At 30.2% G+C, this 19,925-nt stretch overlaps 1 long non-coding RNA gene across 1 annotated transcript; it reads right to left on the reverse strand.

Moving 5' to 3' along the window:
* Positions 1-19,076: 19,076 nt before the first annotated feature.
* Positions 19,077-19,675, reverse strand: LOC143191729 (uncharacterized). The gene is made up of 2 exons (XR_013004604.1): positions 19,537-19,675; positions 19,077-19,181 (listed from the first exon to the last, which is right to left on the reverse strand). It is a non-coding gene; the product is annotated as an uncharacterized LOC143191729 (long non-coding RNA).
* Positions 19,676-19,925: the final 250 nt, after the last annotated feature.

Below are 19,925 nucleotides of genomic sequence, written 5' to 3' on the forward strand. Positions count from 1 at the left end.
CATTAATATTTCAATACATAATAAACAATATAATAACCGTCCCAAATGGTAAATACGTAACGCAAATTCACACTTTGTTTTAAACAATCCATAATACCACCGAAAATAGTAGATATTTGTCATCGTAAAAAATAATACTCCCTCAACCTGAAACGATTGTCATGTCATGTCATTAATTTTTACGATAACGCTGGTCGTTATTCGGTTGGCAAAGTTGTTTCTCCTTTTATATCACCTGCAATGTGCGTAAACGATGCCATAACAGCAAACGTTCTCTTTTGTTTCGCGTCTATTCAAATCGTTCGGGGAAATTTTAAAATTGTCACGCCGCAAGCCAGATAAATATCTCTTTCGTTCGATATTATTCTACGTCGATTTTCGAACAATAAAAAGTTTTTTGATTTTATTGCGAAAATTTTAGTTTGATCTATTTTAGCACTAATGATATTTCACAGTGCACATATTAATAAAGTATTAGAGCGAAATATTTCTATATGGCCACCTAAAAATTAATATGGTCTAGTGGGTCTTTGTACCGCTAGGATTTATCTGGCCTGAAGAATCCAAACCACGGTCCCCGGTTATCAACCAACTTAGAAATTATCAATATAACAAGACATCCGGTCTAGCCCATAGTGGTTACTGACGTCATCGAGATAAGTTTCCTTATTGGATTTTGCAACTCTTGCCTTTTGAAACAATCACAAACATAAATATAGGACCATACCCCAGCAGGTCTACCGCAACAGTGGGAGGCCCCTCCTGTAGTCTAAAACACTGCGCCAACCAAGCCGGCAGTATATTGTACGATTATTCATCGTTAAAAACCTCAAAAAACTCATTTTAATTATCGATTATAATGTACAAGAATCATTCAGACGAAGCCATAGCTATAGTTATATGATTAAAATATTAATTATTCATCAATTATACTCAATTCATATATATTCTTTTCATTTATATTTATTAAACTTGAATATTTGACGACATTTAGTTACAGATCGATTTAAGCCAATAAATAATATATGAGATAACCCTATATTTTCATCAGTGCTATGAGCATAACTTGTAGAAAATGTATAAATATTAACAAAGACAAGTTACATATAATAATAATAGGACAATTGACTATTTATGTAAATATAATTGATGAGAAAGTAGAAATACACATATTTGATAAGAGGTGTTGAGAATTAGTAGAGAAAACAATATTGTATATAAAATAGAGATTATTTTCTCTCTTCTTTGTGTAAATTAATACCAAAACACGAGTTGTTTATTAAATTAATAACATAAAAAATATATAAATTTAGAGATATTAATTCAATACGTTATAAGGAAGATAATTATGAATTAGATGTAAATGATGGTCTTACTAAATCGTATGCCTGGTTTTGTGTAACTCTGACATACAGAAATTCTATTGTTTTTGATTCTTGATTAATCCTCGATACTTCTTTTGCTTTTCGACATTCTACTGCTTCTGGTCTTCTGGTTCAGTTCTTCAGTAGTTCTTTCTTGTCAACTCTTCAATAATTCTGTCTTGTCAATTCTTGTAATTAATTAGTAATTCTTATCAATACATTTTTGATCTACGATCTACAAATCCACTAGCTATAGTTATCATGATGGCGGCAATCCGAACAATATGCTATGCCTGGATGAAAGTAGTTGCTGGTTCGTAAGAAACAACAATCTACATACGAAGTTTAAAAACCTCTTCCTCGGCTCAATGACCATCCTGGACAAAAAAATGGTGCAATACCACAAAGTGCTCTACTTTTAGGGAATGATATTAAGGTGATTGTATAAGAGGTATTATTATGGCGTTATTGCAGACAAACAATGTGAAATCCAAGTTAAATATTTAGTATTCATATAATTTTTCAGGCATTTGTTGATTCCGTGATATTAAATTAAATACTAAGCTGTAACAAGTATTAGTATTTATCCAAAAAACCTTATCCAGTACAATTCGACAACATTCCCTAATAGAAAACCAGGAGCTTGAATCATTGTTTAATAAATTATTAAGTGAATACTAAGATATTCGGATATCTAGAATGCTTTAGAGACATTTTTTTAGTTTACCATGGAGGAATGTTTCAATTAGTGTAGACGGAATCTGGAACAAGAGGCTTATCTTAATTATCCAGGATTCAAAAACAGTTTTAACCACAAACAAGTTTTAGGTCGCAAAAGACGGGATAATTGTACGGTTTAAACGTCTAAGCTTTATTTCAGCTATTAATATGAAACACCGTTTGTCATAGAGTTTAAATTGTCGTCTTTGGTTTTTGCTAAAGACGAAATATCTATTTTTATATAAATGAACGTTAATCTTGACAAGAGTATTTTATTACTACACAGAAGCAACAGCTTAACTGTTTGTTATAACCTACCAATTTTTTAGTACTATTAAATTAAATTCTGTACATTTAATGACGGATTATTCTAATAGACAACCAACACACTGGGTATTAAAAACCTTTAATATATACTTTCAAATGCAAGCCTTGGCGCTTTTTTAATTACAAAAGTCTGGCTGCTTATCCTTGTAGCCTCGTTATTTTTCTCTGAAAATATCAAACGTTCTATGCATTATAAACTTTCCTCGTGATTTTCTTCCCCCTCAGTGGTTATATAAATTTTAAATGAGAGATAACTTGAACAAGTCAACAACAACGCTGTATCTGTTTTTTGTCTTGATATTTACTAAACCGAATCTGATAAATATTAAGACATAAATTGTGATTGATAACTTCATTGAGTTTATCCATTGAGTGAATGAAATTTAATTACTGTCTTGCATCTCCTGCGAACATGAAGGTTATTGCCATTGGCATTTTGAGAGCCAAAATTTAAAAGCATTTATTTATAAAAATAATTAATTATTTGATATGTTAAGTAAATCAAAATACATATAATATATATATATATATATATATATATATATATATATATATATATATACGAAATATCATTAAAAATATTAAAATGAATGAATTAAAAAGTAAACGATATGATTATCATTTTCAGGTGTTATAAGATATATAAAAATTATAAAAATAATAAAATAATACCGATAATCATATTGCAAAAAAAAAACTCGAAATAAGTATTATATATTTAAGTTCGTAATATGAAGAGGTCAATGTAATAAAACGACGGTAGATGAAGAAATAATCAAAGAAGATGACATAATTAATCACAACAAAATTAATATTATTATATTGGCTGAACTAAAACCAAATGCAGCACTCAAGTGTTTTAATACCTCTATAAAATCGACTGATGAAAGAAGTGTTTTTGCCAATTTAATTTAATAATTAATTATATATAATTAATTTATAATTTATATATATATATATATATATATATATATATATATATATATATATATATATATATATATATATATATATATATATATATATATATATACGGTGTGGAAGCGATTCAAAATGCTCTCTTTAGTTAATTTGAATGGTAGTTATTTTCTTCCCTATTGAATCTTTACCATTGTCTATCTGTAGCAATTTTTTGGGGGTTTGAGCTGTATTTTAGTCGAACAGGATTTATATTTAACTATAATCGAGCTATTCCGGCTCGGAATTCTGCTGGCCTTTGTTTATCGTTAACATGAAAATGACGGCTTTTACCAAACCAAAAATTTCTTCTAATAATATGTTATAGGCTTCTGTAATATTTTTTTTTCAAATAAAAAGGTAAGTCATGTGGAAAAAGCCATTGACTATCTCATTTCAGTAAAATCAAAATAGCATATATATCCACACATCTAATAAAATGTTTCATTAGATTACTTTATTTAAAATCTAATAGGAATTAACGAGATTCTACTGTAATGTATATATAATAGAATGGTGAAAATATTACGATGATAACACGTCATGCATATTTACAAGGAAATTTATTGTAAAATTGTAATTTTGAATGTGTATACTCCTCAGTATAAGTTATATCCATTTATTGATCACTTGTTAGAGGTAACTAAATATAGAACCATGGACAATGAAATAAATCTTTAAGCACCATTAAGCAGAACGGAAAAATACAGTATATCGATCAGCCATATTTATTTCCCACCTTTCACATAAACTGAACCATCTGCTCGAGGGAAAATTTAACGATTTATATCAAAGAATTATTATTTTCCGGCTACCTGCGTCGACTAAGCAACAAGCTTAATTCCACATTCATACATTATTTGTTGAGTGGTATTTAATATCTGAACTATGAGTAAATAAATTCGAAAATCTATTACATTTAATTAATTTTCATCATCAATTATTCATTACTACATACTAGACAAATAAAATGTTTTAACCTATAGTCAACAACACTGAAATTACTGTCATACATGATGAATATCTATAATATGTTATACGTTCAGTGAATGGAAATTTGATATATACATAATATTTATTTGTTAATATGGTGTTTCTTTTTATACATTTTAAAATCTCCTTAGAGTTTATCTGGACTGGACCAACTGTTTAACCTGGGTTCCGAACCACGGTCCTCGGTATTAAGCTAACCGACTAGCGAGTGACCAACTTCGGAAGTCATCCCAGAAGTCATCCGGTCATTCTCAGTCTGGTTATTAGCGTGACTGGGATCATTTTCCTTGCCGGATTTTGCACTCTTGTCTAAGGACAATTGCAAATGTTAAACTACCACAAACAGTTTACGACCATGCCCCAGCAGGATTCGAACCCGCGACTATCGCAGCAGTAGCAAGACCGCTCTATCGCTTTTACCACCGCGTCAACCAAGCCGCTATTAATATGGTATTGAGCCACTATTTGATTTAAGGTGTCGAAAGAATTTCCAACGAAATGTCCCATTCTTGTATCAAAACATCCGCAAACTGATTCATTGATGTTGGAGATAGAGATATACTCCTGATCAATTATGTTGTGGTCTGGCGATTGTACTGAATGAGAAAGTTGATGTCACTCTGCCGCGGGAGCTCTATCTTATCCGGGCACAATAATTTTTGTGTTCGTCGGTCTCTGTCAGTTTTAGGTTTCGCCCACTATTCCTCCTCGCTGGTATCTTACCATGTTCTTTGTGTACTGCCATTACCGTGGATACTATTATATGAGAAACGTTAAACAATATGTGGGAGCTCACATAATTCACCGATCGCTTGTTTTAACATTGGCAAAATAAAGATAATACATTGAAATATAACCTACAAGACTTAACAAAGACTGTAACAAACGTCGCATTATTTACACGGAAGCAACAAGTTTATGCGGTATTGTGTTGTATTATATTGCTTAGTGTTCAATTTATTTTATATATCTCCAGTATAGCTAAATGTTGTAATACATATTTAAACAAAAAAAAATTATTTAGTGGATATATAGATTTAGTTTATATTTATGTAAGGTCTTACATTCAGTTTTCTTTGATTTGCATTAAACACCTTAGTTCCACTCTTAATCTGTTGCTCTTAATATTTGTAGATAAATAATATAATAACTATAATAGTAACACATTTATTTTTTTTAGGTGAGTCAGAAAATGTGTCCACTCAGTTTTATACATGTGGTAAGTGTTTTATTTTACTGCTTAATCTACTTTTATATTTAAAATATTAGTACATATATTGAAAAATATAGCCATATAATTTTCATTTACTTCATAAAATGAATAATACCGTTTAAATTATTTTAGTGTAAATCTGTTGCCCGAAAAAATACTTTTTTATAAGTCTTCTTTAAAATTTTTGAGGAACATGAATTCTTAAATTACTTTTACTTACATTATTAATCTATGTTATTCGATTCAAAGAATAACCACCAAAACATTAACATAGTTTCTCAATAAACTTTCTTTTGTAGCCGATTCACTCAGCGATTCTCAGTAGTTCCTTTGACTATTTATAGAAAAACTACGAAACTCCTAAAAATGGTTGCTTTAACAGGAGACTTTACTGATTTTTATAAAATTGTAAAGTGTATGGGGGGGACTAAGGAGGGTTTAATATATCGCCCTTTATTTTTATTTATTTATTCAGGTCGATATATCACTGTGTCAAAAATATTCCTTGTTATAAACAAAACAATGATTGAAAATCGAAATCTGTTTTATGAAAATAATCATAAATAATCCTGAGATGATTTAGTACCAAGTTACATTATATATTTCATATGATTGTATTTGTTTACTTCGCCTGTGAGCTCTTTAATGTTATGATGAAGTCCATAAAATTTCAAACGATATTAAATTTAATATATGGATCGATTTGGAAAAAATTGCTCGACAAAATTGACTCGAGTAACTTGCTTTCGGATTTGGGTGCTTTACGAGCGAAATTAATGAGCAGTTAGGACGCCATCAGAAATTTAAATTTCCGCCCAAAGAACTCGAACACGCCGAAAAAAAGCACAGAGAGAGATATCGTATAACGAAAAGGTGGGACACACCTAAAAATATGCAAATATTTTCATTAAATAATAAATCCTTGTTTATAAAAGCCCCCGGATATTTTCTGTAATGTGGAGCTGCTTTGCATTTCATGCAAACGCACGAAAAATATGTAAATGCAGTGGAACTAAAACGAGAATAGTGCAAATTTTAACAAAAAAAAACTTATAAAAATATACAAAAAAAAAATATATATGTATATATATATATATATATATATATATATATATATATATATATATATATATATATATATATATTTTAAACTTGGGCCGGATTTTTTCTTCTCAGTTAAAGTTTATTAGTTAAAATACATGTAATCAAATCAGTTTATAAAACCTGATCTGTGTTCGGTACTGGTCTATCCTATTGTCGACTATCTCAAAAATTCTATAAAACATTAGTGATAATAATTAGAGTTTATAAGACAGCAAACGTTGAAAAAGCAGAAGTCAAATTTGAGGCGATAACACTGCGACGAGAAGATGTAATGGGAATATATATTTATAATATGTATTGGCTGTTTTATTGTATAGACTAAGTTAATTGGTTTTGGCTTTGACATATAAAACAATTCATATGTAAATAAAATAATAAAACAAAAGGAATGTGATCAAGTATAGTTTATTTTACATTATAATACAACAATTGTACAATACTATCTAGTCGTTGGCTTTTCCACATATCCTATGTAATAAAATTCTAAGCACGGTTTTTAAATAGTAGTACCCCTGACGGCCTAATCGAAAGAATTAGGAACTGGATATCAAGGTAATGAGTTTTATTTTCATTAGAGAGTATAATTACCTTTGTACGTTTAGTTCTTGTTTCCTTCATTGCTGTGTTTATTCCATCTGACGTTTTCTTATCAAATAATTTTAATATGTATATATCTCTCTATATATTATTTCGTTGCTAACTGTGTACATTGTTCTTGCAAATTTCTAACGATTTCCTCTATATCTTCTGTTTTAATCACTGCATCACATTAATGTATTTTTCATACAATTTGTAAAAGAGTTCCATTCTCTCCTAATACATTCCAACCAAGGGCTGATGTATATTCTGAATAATTACGTACATATCTATACACACAAATTTTACATATAATACGATTTTATGCATTTTTTATATCCTATATTAATTATATGCTCATCTTTAGATGTCCTCGCTCTTATTACCCTGTCATGGTAATTATCTGCATTGGATCATAAGCTGAGAACACTTGTTCAAAACTCATCTAATTGTCAATTTCTTCTTCGGTGTGTCTAATGGAGTTCATCCAAACTGAAGGTGTTATTGCAGACAATGCTTCTTTCACAAGTCTAAACATTTCTTCACTGTATACCCTGTATACCATCATGTCTATTATAAAAATTCTATGCCACCTTCCATATCATTTCGATAAAATTAAATATAGAGCGATAGATAATACTCTGATGATAATACTTGACTATTTTTCTGCGGTCTAAAAAAGTTACTGTATAAAGGATCTTATATTTACCGAGAGGAAATTTGGAATGCTTATCAATATAATCCCCAAAGAGCTGCATATTCCTGACATTTTTTTAGAATATTTTCTGGATTAACACTTTCTTTTGAAATAATTGTAATGAATTATGATTATAATGACGACACTATATTACACCTTAATGGTATGTTATCAATACTTAGCTCTCGGATGGTCTATCTCGAATGTCTCGGATTTTATATTTACCAAAGAAGTAATGCACCAAAACTACATTTGCTGGTTTATAACCTCTAATTATAAATTATTTGTTTAAATCTTTTGAAGAATTTTCCAGACACTTGATAACTATACGAATTTTATAAACTGATTTGGGTAGATGCCAGGGTGCATCATGCAGTTTTGTGTATTTTTTAACTAGAATAATATTAAAAGCAAAAATATGGTCTGATTTTAAAACCAATTTAAAGAACTTCATTTGATAATAAATTCGACACCATGATAACGTGAATTCATTATGATATAATTAAACGGACATGAGGATGAATCAATAGAAGAAAGTGTGTAGATTTTGTTGAAATGTTGAACACAAAATTATTTTTGGGGATTATGATGATCAGAATTAAATTCGATTTAAATACCACCGGAGTAAATTCAAACTTGGTCGTTGATAATGGTTTAGAAATATATATTTCATATAACTGTAGGTAATGTTTTATCTTTGTAGAAAGTGCGATTTGAACTTTGGATTTATTAAAATAGAATATGAACCTAAATAACTGTTATACACTTCTACCAATAAGTAGTTTCTTGGAACAAAATAAATTAAATAACTATGACTAGCCGTGATTTATAGAGTGACATATTGTATTAAAATGGTACAAATATTTTAATCAAAGAAGTTCGCAGTTTATGAACTTTTTACAGCAGACTTTTCCTTTCGTATACTTGAGAGCTATTGGAAACGTAATTATTATGAAATGAAATGATTACATTAAATTAGGGAGAAAAGCCAGACGGGTTGCAGTACATTTCAAAGAAAGTTAATTGTAAAACACAAAAAACTATGAAACTTAATATGGTCTGCGGCCAACCTCAAAATAGTAGTCATCTAGGTAATAACCTGCCGAAACTTCATCAAACATATAGCTTTTTTTGCAAACATTTTGTCAAAATCATAATACTAACAGAGCGCCCTTTCCTCTTAATCTCAAAGACAAGTGACGTAAAAATGTATATTAACTAGCGTTGTGAACTATCGACTGAAAACGACTATCGACTATTTCAATAGCTATTTTCGGTTTCACTGATTTTATTACTATTTACAATCGACTGTTTCAGTAGTGTACTTTTAGTTTATACTTTCGGTTTCTTTCGACTGATTTTTTAACATTCTGGTTCTGCCGCCCTAGCCGCGACCTTGAAAATTTTATGTATTTTTTGGTAGTTTGGTTGTAAATAACTATATTTTATATATTAATATAACATTTTGGAACGCTATTTTTCAAAATTATTATTGTAATAGGGCAAAAAGAATAAAAGTGTGAATGATAAATAGTCAAATAATTTCTAATAAATTAATTTTCTGATAGGAAAACTTTTCTTTAACATTCAACAATTTATTTCCATTGCCTTTAAAAATATACGAAAATAATAAATTAGTACGACAAGGAATACGTACATCTCCATCTCACTTATCGTATGGTTGGAACAAATATGCTCATTCTAATAAAATATAACAGCCAATTACATTTGTAATAACTTCATTACTTTCCAAGTATTAAAATCAAATACCTTGAAACGTATTTGGTATAATTATTTCTATCCTTTTTCATATTCAAAATAACACTTAATTATAATATTAATTAGCACTACCAATTGCCTGTATTAATTAGCTCCGTCCTTTCCTCTCTCAATTTAAAATAGCACGAATTCGTACACCTTCGTCTGATACCACGAATTTAAAAAACAGTCGAAGCGTAATTACTATTTTCAATCGCTAATTTTTTGACTATAGGCTGTTTCGACTGCTTTGCGATTATCGACTATTTCGACTATTTTCAGTCGATAGTTCCCAACGCTAATATTAAGTATTTATGGTCCTCCGCCAAATATCCTGCGTGACATTTAATTGTTACTTGAAATGTTGTGAATGAGCGTCTGAAGTAAGTGTATAGTGCAGCAACTTTTAGCCAACTAATCGTCTAGAATATACTCGTTCTTTTCACAGAACGAAATATAAAAGACGTACTTTTTATGATCTTTAATATTTAGGTCAAAATACTGATATATCTTTTTTGAAAAACAAAAATATATTCCTACTACAAGAAGGATTTTTTGAATTTTAACAATCAAATTGGCGATATTTCTTAACTTGATAAACTAGTTGGGGGAATATTTAAAAAACATTTTATAATTATTTCCTCAAATATTCTAGTAGTACATAAATAAACAAATAAATAGCCTCAATTAACTTTATTTGCAATTAATGCTTTTCAACATTGAAAAAAATGTCCTATTAATCTCAAAAAAGCGAGAATGTTATATTGCTGTAACAGTGTAGAACAAACAGGACGTGTGTAAATAGGTCCCTCTTAGATAACCAAAAAGAACATCTTGTTTTTTTGGCTTAAGTAATCACACTTTAATTGCACACATTTATATACCAAATAGTGTTAAATTTAGAAAAAAAACCTTCAAAACTATTTAAAATACATTATATATCAATTATTGTTCTAGATATCGAACAATACCTAATGAATTAAAATGACAAATTGATGCAGTCCAATAAACAATTATTTATCTTCTCGTATTGACATAATTGTACAGCTTAGCCGTATTAGACGACAATTATGTCAGGAAATGCGTATTATCCAGCACTTTAACGTATCGATTAGTACCATTGTACATTAGCTATTCTCGACCATAATGAAACATGCTGAACAATCCATTAGAAACACAATAAAACCGCATATTTCCAATAGTCGTGTTTTCGCATTATCTTATTTTCTACGTACATGCATATAAATATACAGACAAAGCCCCGATGTTCTGTCTGTGGCTGGCTTATCGTCTATTTCAAACTATTAATTGCCCGAGCGCCGTCTATATTTGGAAAATTTATCCGACAGGGTCTATTTTTGCGTTTGTCGAGTGTTAGTAATTGATCTTGCGGCCGACTAGCTGGGCCCTGGCACAATGCCGTATTGTTTGTGTTAAACCAACTCATGAATATAATTATAAAAACTTAATTGTTTAATGAATATGGTTGTTTGATAAGTTTTGGGTTCAATTCAAGATAGTTCCCGATCAATTGATTTTCTGACCCTTGATTAACGCATTTGAAGTTAATTGAAGTCATAAATATATTATTGAGGAGCACAATTTTTTTTGAAAGTTGATAAAACTACTGCACTGGTTATCGTATATAACAACCAACATTATTCAAATAGAACTTTTAAAACAATAAAAGAGTTTTTGTCCTACGGATGATACTTGGTTGTACCACCATAAGCGTGTAAGAAAAAACAAAAGGCTAACGAATGTTGTGAAGCCTGCATTGTTTCAGAAACCTCTCAGAGAACTTATTTCATGTAATTCTAAACAGGTCTCGACAGAAAATCAAAACTGTTGATGCTTTTAAGATTTTTAATATTGTTTGACGAAATTGAAATTTGCTAGAATAAATTCAATATTCTTAATTATACCCATGAAAAAATATTCAAAAAGTCGTTCGGATATTACACTGGATGGATGGATGATGTGTCCATATTCTTCCATATCGTTGAGCGCTACTAAGTTACCAACTCGCGATCAATCCTCATTTGATTGATGGTGAACTTGATTTAACAAAGAGAATCATAAATCCTTTTCCAAATTGTTTTATACCACCGTTGCTAAAATATTATAACCACGGTGGTTAAGGGAATGATGATCTTCCAACGGCTATCATAATAACAGGTCTATGATCGTAGGCCACGGTTGTTGGGACATATTTATAAATTTATTTTAGTGATTATTATTTTAGTGAGTGTTTCCGGGCTCGTCTATAGGTCGGTTACGCGTTAGTCGGTAGGCTTAATACTGAGCACCGTAATATTGGGAGCTCATATTAAACTATCATTTAAAGTCGGCCGGACAACACATTGAAAAAACTCAAGATACGGTTGATCGCCAACATACAATAGTGAAAATGTAAAGCATGAATGCAAACAACTATTAATCAACCTAACCTAATTTTTAAATTCGATGGTTCTTCATTTAATATTATTGAGTTATTCAGTGTTTGTAGAATCGTTTGTAGTCGTGAATCGTTCAAAATTACCTTTTGGATATTTACAATTTTTTTTGTTTCCAAAGAAATCCACTGCTGAAGTCCATTTTGGAGCATTGTACTGATGCCACACCGTCATTACGATGTGAGTAATGCTGTATTTATTCATAATGAAGCGCTCAATCTCTCAAAGAAATTTTAAACGGCTTTGCAGGTAAGATATAAGACAAAAGTGACTACTACACGAATAGACAGAAAATGCCATAAAGAGTTGTTTTAACAACGCGCGATTTCATTATTTCCGAAACAAGAAGAAGACTTTACTGTGCGTCTTTATGTTAAATGATGATGAATAATGAATCTATTACTGCAATTACAGACACATAAAGATATAGGTTAATCCTGAAGAGTTATCCAAATCCACTTAATAATCATGGCCATAAAAACGTCTTACTGTACACTTGGTGGGATCAGCAAGATTTAGGATATTATAAGGCATAGAAACCGAATGAAATTGTTACTGTAGATGTTTATCAACGTCAATTGAATACACTTAGCGAGCAATATCGAGTTACAGATACATCATTTGGGATGACAACGTTCAGAAACGCGTTGCAAAATTTGTGAAGAGTGGACTGTTTCAACTAGAATAGGAAGTTCTGCCTCGCCCATGGATAGCATACTTACCAGATATGGTGCCTTCTGACAACCATTTGTTTCGGATGTTTTGAATGAACGAATTCGACAGACGCGATTACCATTCGAATTTCGAAATGCTAAAGAAGTGTAAAAATAGACCGACGTTTGGATCGCAGCCAAACCGACATCGTTGTTTTGATACTTTGTCGCTGTGTTTCCAAAATGGTGGAGAGAATTGTAAAAGCTGATGGAAAATATTTTAATTAATGTATTGTTTATTGTACACATTTTTAGCAATAAATGCCTTTCTAAAGAGAGAAAAACTAGAATACACGTAAGCATTTTATAATTTCGGATTGGGGTTATTTTAGTGTTTACAGACAACGCTAATAAATTTTTAACTTAAAAATTAATAGTTAATTAAAGCAGTAGTTTTTATGCAACGTCTTTTAAAATGCGACTCATTAGCTTCGCATAAATAAGTGTGAACCTCATCTATGTTATATGAAACTAAATATTAATGAAATTCATTGGAAATCACTGATTTATAAAACTAACTAAATTATAAAATTGCAGTAGACTAAATAACTTAAAAAGCGGCAAAGTACAAAATATATATCATTACTTTAATGATATATGACTCTACTATTAACTGAAACTTCGATTAATAACTAAATAAAATGAGCTTTCAAATATCATAAACATACTTTTCTATATGAATGCTTATAGCTTTAGCTTAAACCGTTCTTGTTCAATATATTACATTATTTGCAACTCCTTATAATAATATTAATAATACATTACCATCCTTTCAAGTTGTCACAGGCCCATTCCTGAATAACAAACGACCCTTTATTCAAATGCCTTTCCCAAAAATAATGATGCTAGTAATGAATTATCCGAGTGAACTTCATAAAGCCATAATACCAGAGGAAATATATAACATTTACGACCACAATCAACTCTGAAATTATCCTGAATAGGCCAGTCGAAGGACAATAAAGACCTTATTTACTCATGCTCCGAAACTATCTCTTATTCGGAAAGCAACATACATGCATGGAAATGTACAGTGTTTTTGGTCAGTTGGAACATTCACGACTATTAGAAATTAATAATGGACAGAGTAATAGCTGCAAAATTTAATCTGGTTCTTAACTAAAACAGACAACTATTGTATCTAGACTGTATGAAATTTCAGTTCACTCAACATTTGAGTTTTTTTTTGGTTACAGAAGAAAATTATGTCAACCTATTAGTTCAAGAGTGGTATAAACAATATTGCCAAATTACTACCAAACTAAACTTGTGTCATACCACTAATCGGTTATGCGAGGTTACATCTTCCTAAAATATCGATACCGACGAGACTGTCTCGATAAACTGATGTGGACAGCTTTTATTCTGCCAAATACAATCGATTCTTTGTGGAACATATATAATATCTTCATTCACCAATTCGCCTTTAGTGACCAAAAGAAGGCAACGTTTTAATTTCTATGATTTTTGATATACCAGTAAAGATGTTTATTAAATATTCCCAACTTTGAATAAATCACAGCTATCGGTATTTTCAACAACTTAAGTTGCCTCATTTGACAGCTCTAGAAACCGTACATATTAAATTGTAATTTCTCCATCTAAATCGTAATTTTAAAGAGAAAAAAATAAAAAGAGAAAGAAAAACAATATAACGTGGGCTGAAAAGTCCAGGGGTAATAAAGAAATCGCATTTTTTTGTTCAAGACTGGCTTTATTCATCAACGTAATCTCCACTAAAAGATACAGAATTATTCACATTATCATCAACACTTTCTTATTTTTGGTTAACAGTGAGTAAACGCGGCACCCACTTTGAACAAATCTTTCTCATAGTTAAATGCTCATACAGTGTAAAACCTGACGACTCATTCTTTTGATATCTTTATGATGTTAAATGACTTACTGAACTTCACTTTTCGTTCATTCAATAGGATTCTGTGGATTTTTTAATGTTTTCTGCTCTTACCATCTCATTTGGATGTCCATTATGTTCTGCATCATTGATGTCTCTACGACCATGTTTGAAGTAAGCAAACCAACGTTTTATTGTTGTTCCTAATGTAATGGAGTCCTTACAATGCTGTGTAGAGACTGGGTCAACGAAGGACAACGAATGAGGTTCGGCTTTGGATACCGAACATGCGTACATTTGTTGTTAAGGGCAAACATTTGTTGGACGTGAATCCATATTTGCTTGCAAGAAAATGCCAACAATTTATGACGAGAATATCATGAAATTTTAACAGTTTTTTTGAAGGTTACTACCAACTGGAAAAAGGCGGTGAATACAATAAAAGTAGAGCCATCTATGTATTAGTCCCGGGACTTTTCAGCTCATTATAATTACCTCTAGTTTTATTAATAGAGATAGAAGTGACGATTTGTTAGATCACTGGAGGTACAATCGGTACTGTCGATCCAACAATCAATCGAACTCGGAATCCTAGATATATTTCATCATGTCTTGGACATATATTCATCAGAATTCTAGTTAAGATATTTTGTTTACTTATATCAGGTAATTTTTAAATAATTTCCTTAATAATTCTTATAACCTATCCAACGCTAACCCAACAGTGTGTATGTAAAACTATCGTAAATATACATATAAAGATACACATAGAAATAAGTGCATATATGTACAATAAGTTGATATTAATATAATAATAGAATAATTACCCTGAACTACCTTTCTACGAATATTATGATGAACTTCTAGGAATGTTACATTTAAATTCGTCGTGAGTGTAATATCGATGAAATCAAGAGAAATCAAGTTGCTTTACATTTAATCAATATAATTTGGGATATTTAGCCTGACGAACCCACCGTTGAAAAAGATCCGGACTCTTCGTAGTAAAAATATGTCTCAATTCTTTGGTTTTTGTAAATCCTAGTAGATAATAGGAACATTATAAATAGTAATAGTAATATTATTAATTAGTAACAAAAACATAAAAAGTAGCGTTGGGAACTATCGACTAAAAACAGTCGTAGAGTCGGTAGTTGCAAAAGCATGGTCAAACGCATGGTTCGACAGTTTTTATCAATTCATAATGTCAGACTAAGATATACGAACCCTTTTCTGTATAAATTGTGAGAGAGGAAAGGATGGAGATAATAGCTTGGAGCAGTTTATTTTATAAGTGCTAATATATTCCAGCGGTAGTATAAGCGAGACTGAGATGCACATATTCCTTTATGTACTAACTTTAAAATAGAAAAGGAGAAAAGTAATTACTGAATATTATTAACTTGCAATTGACAATTTCATTTTAAATGAAATAGAATAAATATATACAACAGAAGAGAACTTTAACAAAACCTAAAAACTAAAGAAGTACGATAACCATAAATACTAAATAAAAATTAAACATAGATATATATTCATAGAAAAAAAATAATTCATGACATAATTAAAAATGATCGCACAGTAACTACTAGAGCTTTTTTTAAATAAAGTAAATGCTGTATTTATTATTGAACGGAAATATTTTTTAATAAAAATCTAAAGAGTAATCGAAATATGACCTATTATTGCCGTAAAAGCAGTCAAAACTATTTTACTATCTATCATTCACAATTTTAATATTTTTACCCTATTACATTAACAATCTTGAAAATATCATTCCAAAATGCTGCTCTATTAATATACAATATATTGTTATTTACAAACTACCAAAAAATAAATAAACCTCTCTACATATATATATATATATATATATATATATATATATATATATATATATATATATATATATAAATCTATGTAGGCATAAATTGGGTACATTTTTGACAAGGTCGCGGCTAGGACGACAGAGCCAGAACGCTAAAAATCAGTCGAATAAAACTAGTAGAACCAACAGAAACAGTCAGTGGTAAAAAGTAGTAAAATCAGTGGAACCAAAAATAGCGACCAAAACAGTCGATAGTAAAAAGTTGTCAATCACTAAACAGTCGATAGTTCCCAACATTTATAAAAAGAAAACTGAAAACCCGATATTACAAACATATTGTAGCTATCTAAAAGAAATTATATAAACTTAGAATAGCAATTCAAACAAACTAATAAAGTGGTTCTAAAGGACGAGTGAATTGCCACCTAGTTTATGAACGTCACAAAACAATTCTCCAAGATCACCTATAATGTGTAAATCTCTATTTTCAATGGCAGTATATTTAGCTCATTAAATAAATAACAATGGACGTTATTTTAGATAAGCATATAAACCTATAATCATAATTCGGGAATCGAATTATAAATGTATAACAAAACTCATATCTGCCGGCTTGGTGACCTTTAAAAAATTAGTATATTTAAAAATAACTGCCGCCGGCTTGGTGGCGCAGTGGTAAAGGCGATGGGACGATCCTCCTACTGTTGCGATAGCCGCGTGTTCGAATCCTGCTGGGGCATGGTCCTAAATTTATATTTGTGATCGTTTAAAAATTAGTGAATATTCTAGTCAAGAGTGTAAAATCCGACAAGGAAAATGATCCCAGTCACGCCACTAACCAGACTGGGTAAGACCGGATATCTGGACTTTAAAAGATATAAAAAAAACTGCTCAGAAAGTGTTATAATTATTAGTTATAGTAGGGTAAGATCTGATGTTTTCTAGGACAGTCTGTGTTTAAACATACCCCCCCCCCTCCCCCTAAGGCGGTAGATGTCATGAACAAAGTTTAAACGGTACCTTCACTGCATATGATCCCTAAAATTTTAATTATAGTTTAAAGTAAAAAATAAAACCACGTTTTTGATTAATATTGTTAACTCGCACACTAAATTATTGTTTGACCTCAGCTAATACCTTTAATAGATATTTTACATTAGCCCATATCTCCAATATTTGGAATTGAGAAAATATATATCTATTATATGTGTTTAAATTGTTACCTAAAATAGGTCAATATCGCTTTATTGGCAAACTTGCAGTAACCCTCACCGTTTCAATCAGATAACTTTCCCCATAAAGGTGATTTACTCAAAAGTTTTCCTGTTAAACTATTCGTAAATAGATTTCGTTCTGATATTTTATCTATAGATAGTATTATATCTCTATATTAGGTAATATAAACCTCATTATTTACCACTGCACACATTTTACATGGCTTATTTAATTTGTCTAATTAAAAATTCGTTGAATTTCTAAATTTGCAAAAGTTTTGTAAAATTGATAGTACTACTGTGAGGTGAAGCTATGTCATATACTGTATATATATCTAGTTATTTTCTGATACAAAATCTTACACTTATGTATATACAATGGTACAATTCTCAAAAAAAAAAATTTCTAATAAAATGTGTACTGATGCAGGCATATTACCCTGACTACCACTTCCGTACATTTGTATAATATATATTATTGATACTTGAAAAAAATAATTAAAATGGACTAGATATATCTGGCATAGATAGTACACATGAGACAACAGTAAAAAACCTATACATCCATGCCTCCTATACAAGTTTCGATTGGCTAGAAGTGCACATGCGCAAGTTCTCACAACTGCGCGTCATCTTCTATATACGCCTTGTCATTTACCATAACTGTAATTAGAAGTTAAGGTAATATCGAAATTTGATAAGCAAAATCAGTGGCAGATAATGCGAAAATAAGTGTATAAGTTATGAATTAATAGTAAAATATTGTCATGTTATAACACGATAATTATCATGTTGTAGATTGCTATGGAATAAAGGATATATTTTTATGTTAAAAAATATGAAAACAGAACTTATTTGAAGATTATAGTAAAGGTAGGAAAGGTATTATACTTATATCCCTCTGATTTCAAAAGAAGAAAAAAGCTGAGTGTTTAAACGAAACGTAATGAATTTTCGGCATAGTGTAAATATAAAGTGTACTTAATAGAAAGTGGTTGAAATAAATTTATAACATAGGATTTAAAGCTTTGTGATTTATTATTTCATTTGATTTATATAACTATACTTATGTAATCCATACAATAAACATTTAGAGACATGTACACAAACCACATAAATAAAATATTAAAACAAAAGATTGGATCAAAACAACATATCTTACATTTTCCGTTCGAATTGATTTTTTGTTAAAATCTCTTAGAACCACCTCTGTGTTGTTTACAATTTCGATTTGGGATTCTTGATTGACTGATTTCGAATCTATAGATATATTGTCTATTCTGTTATCGATGCCCTTTTCCTTATTTGCTTCTTCTGCTTCTCACTGTTCTTTTTTTTGTATGATTTTTCTAATTTCTTATCTTGCAATTGAATCAGTGCCTTCTCTCCCCGAGTACTAGCTACAGCATCTGCAAAAGAATTAGTGCCCATTATCTTCTCATACATAATACCAAGTGCATATGTTTGCACAGAGTATTCTTTATCTATATATACTCTGGACAATGACAGACATACTTATACATACAAATTTTATAATACAAAAAGATTTACAACTCTTCTCGCAGATTTCATTGTTATTTACATTGTAAATTTTGTTTCAATATTTGACTTCAAATTTGTCTGAATTTTTTGAACTGTATGCATTTTACACCTATTTTTGCTACGTTCTTCTCTCTTATGGGCCCTAATATTTATACGATCCTGATGGATACTAGCGTTTGGTCTTTCTATGCTCAAAATACTTTTCCAAATTATCAAACCTACCACATCATCTAACGAATCTAATAGTTTTTCAAGTGACACTAACATTCCTAAATTCCTTCTTAGTGCATTTTTGTCTAATACATTGTTCAAGATTCTATTGTCATATTTGCACTGATTCGAAATATATTTTAAAATATCTGTAAAATCAGAAAGGTATAAGTATAATAACAAATAGACAGAAAACGTAGACAAACATGACCATATTTCATTCTTACCTTTTCTACAATCTTTGTTCCATAGCAATCTACAAAATTAGTATTATAGAATGATAATATTTTACTAATAATTCATACTTTATACACTTATTTCCACATTATCTGTCCCTAATTTTGCCTATGAAATAACTATATTACTTCAACAAAATGTAAATACAAATTTAACCTAAAAGT

This window comes from Rhynchophorus ferrugineus, unplaced genomic scaffold (genome assembly GCF_030347505.1).
Source record: "Rhynchophorus ferrugineus isolate W39M unplaced genomic scaffold, kcgeb_rfMv2 rfM2, whole genome shotgun sequence".
Lineage (NCBI taxonomy): Eukaryota > Metazoa > Arthropoda > Insecta > Coleoptera > Curculionidae > Rhynchophorus > Rhynchophorus ferrugineus.